This window comes from Triticum urartu, chromosome 4, assembly GCF_003073215.2.
Source record: "Triticum urartu cultivar G1812 chromosome 4, Tu2.1, whole genome shotgun sequence".
NCBI classification, from domain to species: Eukaryota; Viridiplantae; Streptophyta; class Magnoliopsida; order Poales; family Poaceae; genus Triticum; species Triticum urartu.
Genome location: NC_053025.1, coordinates 408225445 through 408231444, shown reverse-complemented (window position 1 = coordinate 408231444; position 6000 = coordinate 408225445).

Sequence of the window (6000 nt, the reverse complement as noted above, 5' to 3'; positions counted from 1 at the left end):
GACTATATAACTCAAAAGATATAAGCGAAGCACATAGAGTATTCTAATAAATTCCAAATCATGTATGGCTCTCTCAAAAGGTGTGTAAATCAAGGATGATTGTGGTGAACTATGAAGCAAAGACTTAAATCATACAAGACGCTCCAAGCAAAACACATATCATGTGGTGAATAAAAATATAGCTCCAAGTAAAATTACCGATAGAAGTAGACGAAAGAGGGGATGCCTTCCGGGGCATCCCCAAGCTTTGGCTTTTAGGTGTCCTTAGATTATCTTGGGGGTTCCATGGGCATCCCCAAGCTTAGGCTCTTGCCACTCCTTGTTCCATAATCCATCAAATCTTTACCCAAAACTTGAAAACTTCACAACACAAAACTCAAAGTAGAAAATCTCGTGAGCTCCGTTAGCGAAAGAAAACAAAAGACCACTTCAAGGTACTGTAATGAACTCATTCTTTATTTATATTGGTGTTAAACCTACTGTATTCCAACTTCTCTATGGTTTATAAATTATTTTACTAGCCATAGATTCATCAAAATAAGCAAACAACACACGAAAAATAGGATCTGTCAAAAACAGAACAGTTTGTAGTAATCTGTAGCTAGCGCAAGATCTGTAACCTAAAAAATTCTAAAATAAATTGCTGGATGTGAGGAATTTATCTATTAATCATCTTCAAAAAGAATTAACTAAATATCACTTTCCAAATAAAAATGACAGCAGTTCTCGTGAGCGCTAAAGTTTCTGTTTTTTACAGCAAGTTTAACAAGACTTTCCCCAAGTCTTCCCAACGGTTCTACTTGGCACAAACACTAATTAAACACAAAAAACACTACCAAAATAGAGGCTAGATAAATTATTTATTACTAAACAGGAGAAAAAATCAAGGAATAAAAATAAAATTGGGTTTCCTCCCAACAAGCGCTATCGTTTAACGCCCCTAGCTAGGCATAACAAGCAAGGATAGATCTAGGTATTGCCATCTTTGGTAGGCAATCCATAAGTGGCTCTTATAATAGATTCATAAGGTAATTTAATTTTGTTTCTAGGAAAGTGTTCCATGCCTTTCCTTAACAGAAGTTGGAATCTAATATTTCCTTCCTTCATATCAATAATTGCACCAATCGTTCTAAGGAAAGGTCTACCAAGAATAATATGACATGAAGGATTGCAATCTATGTCAAGAACAATAAAATCTACGGGCACATAATTCCTATTTGCAACAATAAGAACATCATTAATTCTTCAAATAGGTTTCTTAATAGTGGAATCCGCAAGGTGCAAGTTTAGGGAGCAATCATCAAAATCACGAAAACCTAACAAATCACACAAAGTCTTTGGAATCGTGGAAACACTAGCACCCAAATCACATAAAGCATAGCATTCATGATCTTTAGTTTTAATTTTAATAGTTGGTTCCCACTCATCATAAAGTTTTCTAGGGATAGAAACTTCCAATTCAAGTTTTTCTTCATAAGATTGCATCAAGGCATCAACGATATGCTTAGTAAACGCTTTATTTTGACTATAAGCGTGAGGAGAATCTAGCACGGATTGCAACAAGGAAATACAATCAATCATAGAGAAATTTTCAGAATTAAATTCCTTGAAATCTAAAATAGTGGGTTTAGCAACATCTAGGGTTTTAATTTCTTTAATCCCACTTTTATCAATTTTAGTATCAAGATCTAAAAACTCTGAATTCTAGGAACGCCTTCTAGGTAAAGGTGGATCATATTCAGTCCCATCATTATCAAGATTCATATTGCAAATAGGGGTGGACTAACGAGCAGCTCGACTCGTTAAGCTCGTGCTCGTTAAGGCTCAGCTCGTTAAGCTTATTAAGATTAACGAGCAGAAAACCCTGCTCGGCTCGACTCGTTTGAAGCTCGTTAAGCTCGTGAGCGCTCGCGAGCGCTCGTTAACAGATTATAATATGTTATGATATACATGATGAATGTGTATGTATGGTTTTCAAGATGAAATATGGTCACTACAAAAAGAAATGAAGTAGTTTGTTGCCTCATATGTCGATTAGATTAAATAGATGGGCTGAGGTGCTACAAAAAGTTTGTCACATAAGATAAAAATATATGTTGTGTTGTTACTAACGAGCTTAACGAGCTACTCGTGAAACTCGTTAGCTCGCTCGTTAAGCTCGTTATGCTTAACGAGCTAAAATCAATGATTGGCTCTGTTCATTAAGAAGCGAGCTACGAGCTTAACGAGCTGAACTATCGAGCGCTCATTAAGCTCACGAGCTACGAGTTTTTGGTCCAGCCCTAATTGCAAAACAAAGATTTAATAGGGGACACATCAATAACTTTTAGATCTTCATCTTTATTTTCATAGCAATCCAGTTTAGTGGCCATCCTATTAACTAAGGTAGCCTGCCTATCCGAAATTTCAGCAGTCAATTTCTCAAGATGAGCAATTTGGGATCTTAAACCATCGAATTCTTTAGACATATCATCAAGCTCTTTTTTCATAAAACCCATAAAACTGTTCTGTTCCTTAAGCTCGTTTCTAAAGAAACTATTATGTTTAAATTGCAAAACCATAAAACTCCTGACATTGGTTTCGATCTCTTCTAACCTTTTAAGGTGAAGGTCACCAAATTTAGGTAGAGCCATCGTGACAAGCAAGCAAACTAACACACAAGCAAACAAAAAGCAAGCGGGCAAAAAGAGGCAAACGGGAAAGAGAAGGAGGATAGAGAGAGAGGGCGAATAAAACTCAAGGGTGAAGTGGGGGAGAGAAAAACGAGAGGCAAATGGCAAATAATGTAATGCGGGAGATAAGGGTATGTGATGGGTACTTGGTATATTGACTTTTGCATAGACCTCCCCGGCAACGGTGCCAGAAATCCTTCTTGCTACCTCTTGACCACTGCGTTGGTTTTCCCCGAAGAGGAAGGGATGATGCAGCAAAGTAGCGTAAGTATTTCCCTCAGTTTTTGAGAACCAAGGTATCAATCCAGTAGGAGGCTACGCATGAGTCCCTCGTACCTGCACAAAACAAATAAATCCTCGCGGCCAATGCGATAAGGGGTTGTCAATCCCTACACGGCCACTTACGAGAGTGAGATTTGATAGATATGATAAGATAATATTTTTGGTATTTTTATGATAAATATGCAAGGTAAAATAAAAGCAAAGTAAAAGCAAAAGGAAATAACTAAGTATTGGTAGATTAATATGATGAAGATAGACCCGGGGGCCATAGGTTTCACTAGTGGCTTCTCTCGAGAGCATAAGTATTCTATGGTGGGTGAACAAATTACTGTTGAGCAATTGACAGAATTGAGCATAGTTATGAGAATATCTAGGTATAAGATAAGATGGTATAGGTGAGCGGTTCATTTACGTCCGTACGACAAGTAGAACCTGACTCTGCCGCTGATCTACCTACGTGATTTTTGTGTCTTTTCTGATACATTTCGCGATACCGACCCGTTCGACCTATGGTTGCTTCTCATGGCCCGCAGCATGCTTAGAGTATTAAGTTAATGAAAACCAGAAGTAACGCCTTCAGGGCAACGAATGCACATGACGAGAGCTTAAGTGTATTCGACTCGCATCCCGCTGTTTTGTTGATACACAACCGCGCAGTCTTGTGTTGAGCCGTTGCGTCGACTCGGCAGTCATTATCTAATACTCGTCCTTGCTGGCCACCCTAACCTGTCCGTCACGACGTGTCGGTCGGACGGGCCGGACGCTGTTCAGCTTCTACTCTGAGTTCGGGAAGGCACTACGCCGCTTCTGGTAAGATTGACGCCGCAGGACCCAAAGCTAAGCACTTCTCCCATTGCAAGAAAGATCAATCTAGTAGGCCAAACCAAACTGATAATTCGAAGGAGACTTGCAAAGATAACCAATCATACATAAAAGAATTCAGAGAAGATTCAAATATTGTTCATAGATAGACTTGATCATGAACCCACAATTCATCGGTCTCAACAAACACACCGCAAAAAGAAGATTACATCCAATAGATCTCCACAAGAGAGGGGGAGAACATTGTATTGAGATCCAAAAAGAGAGAAGAAGCCATCTAGCTACTAACTATGGACCCGTAGGTCTGAGGTAAACTACTCACACTTCATCGGAGGGGCTATGGTGTTGATGTAGAAGCCCTCCGTGATCGATGCCCGCTCCGGCGGAGCTCCGAAACAGGCCCCAAGATGGGATCTCGTGGATACAGAAAGTTGCGGCGGTGGAATTAGGATTTTGGCTCCGTATCTAATCATTTAGGGGTACGTAGGTATATATAGGAGGAAGGAGTACGTCGGTGGAGCAACAGGGGGCCCACGAGGGTGGAGGGTGCGCCTGGGGGGGGTAGGCGCGCCCCCCTACCTCGTGGCCTCCTCTTTTGTGTCTTGACGTAGGGTCCAAGTCTCCTGGGTCTTGTTCGTTGAGAAAATCACGTTCCTGAAGGTTTCATTCCGTTTGGACTCCGTTTGATATTCCTATTCTTCGAAACCCTGAAATAGGCAAAAAAACAGCAATTCTGGGCTGGGCCTCCGGTTAATAGGTTAGTCCCAAAAATAATATAAAAGTGGATAATAAAGCCCAATAATGTCCAAAACAATAGATAACATAGCATGGAGCAATCAAAAATTATAGATACGTTGAAGACGTATCAAGACTCTGATTGGCTTCTCGAGGAAGGCGATCAGAGGATCAAAAGATATGCCCAGGAAATAATCTGATTAATTGGAACATAAGCTGTGACCTCCCCGATAACTTCCCGGACTACAGAAGTTGCGGATTTGCAACGCAAGATTGATTAGGAGGATAATGATATCACACTTATCAACAGGCGACTTGACAAGGCATAAGGTATGTTTTTGGGGTAGTCATACTATGCACATGTTTACGATATAAGCATGATGCGAAGAATTGTGTAATAAGATGTATATATTTTCAGATGGTGCTGCCGCAGTCGAGATCCTTCGAGCTGAGCTAGCCCGGGCCAAGGAGCAGGCCCGGATTAGTAATGCGGCACCAAAAAGGCATCTGCCGAGTTAAAGGCCGAACAGGCTGCTCGGCACCAATACGAGGAGAAAATATCCTCGATGATGCTTGAACTAAAGGAGGCCGCTAGCCGATGTGGATTTCTCGAGAGGGATAATAAAGCCAAAATGGCTGATCTTGACAAGGCATTACAAAAGGCAAGAAAAGCCCGGTCCGAATCTAGAGCGGCCCGGGAGGAGATCCGGCAAGCTGGAGAGATTGCGGCTGGCAAGCCCTTTTTATTACAAACTAAGTTCGGCGATCCGAATTATGCCCCGCTTAATCAAGTGTGGAGTTCTCCAGATGCTTTATTGGATTTGCCGAAGAGTGTTTCCGGTGCGGCACAGTTTTACCGAGCGCGAGAGGGGTATGCACCAGAAAAGCTTTCCTGGTCGCAATTTGGTGCGTGAAAGCGCCCATTGTTGCTAAACGAACAGATGACCCAATGGGCAGAACTGCACCGGATATCCGGTGCTGCCATGAAAGACGTCGTAGTCTGGCTGTGGCCGACCGAGCCAATTCCGGATAGTTATTTTGGTTTGGTGCGGCGACTTGCTGACACGGTGCCGCGTATCGACGCCGTTAAGCGATCAACGTCCATTGAAGGTGCACGGATGGCCTTTGCCCGTGTGAAAACATTCTGGACGAAGATGAAGGCCGTCGATGTTGCAGCGAAGAGTCCACCCAAGGGCAAGGACCATCACGCACCAGAGCATTATTTCAAAGATGTCTTAGAGGCTTCCCGGTTGATAGAGGGTCAGTGCTCGAAAGATATGATATTCGAGTGAGATGTATTGACATTACGAAAGATAATATTATGAAATAATAAAGTTTATTTTAGAATTGCTTCAAAGCTTTGAATCCTCCTATGCGGCCGTTTTTTATATAATCTGAAAGATTTCCAGTCATCGGCTTCAGCCCCCTCGTAGGAAATATGGGGGTGTTCGGAAAAGCAATTGATCACTCTTAACCCAACGTCTTGGTC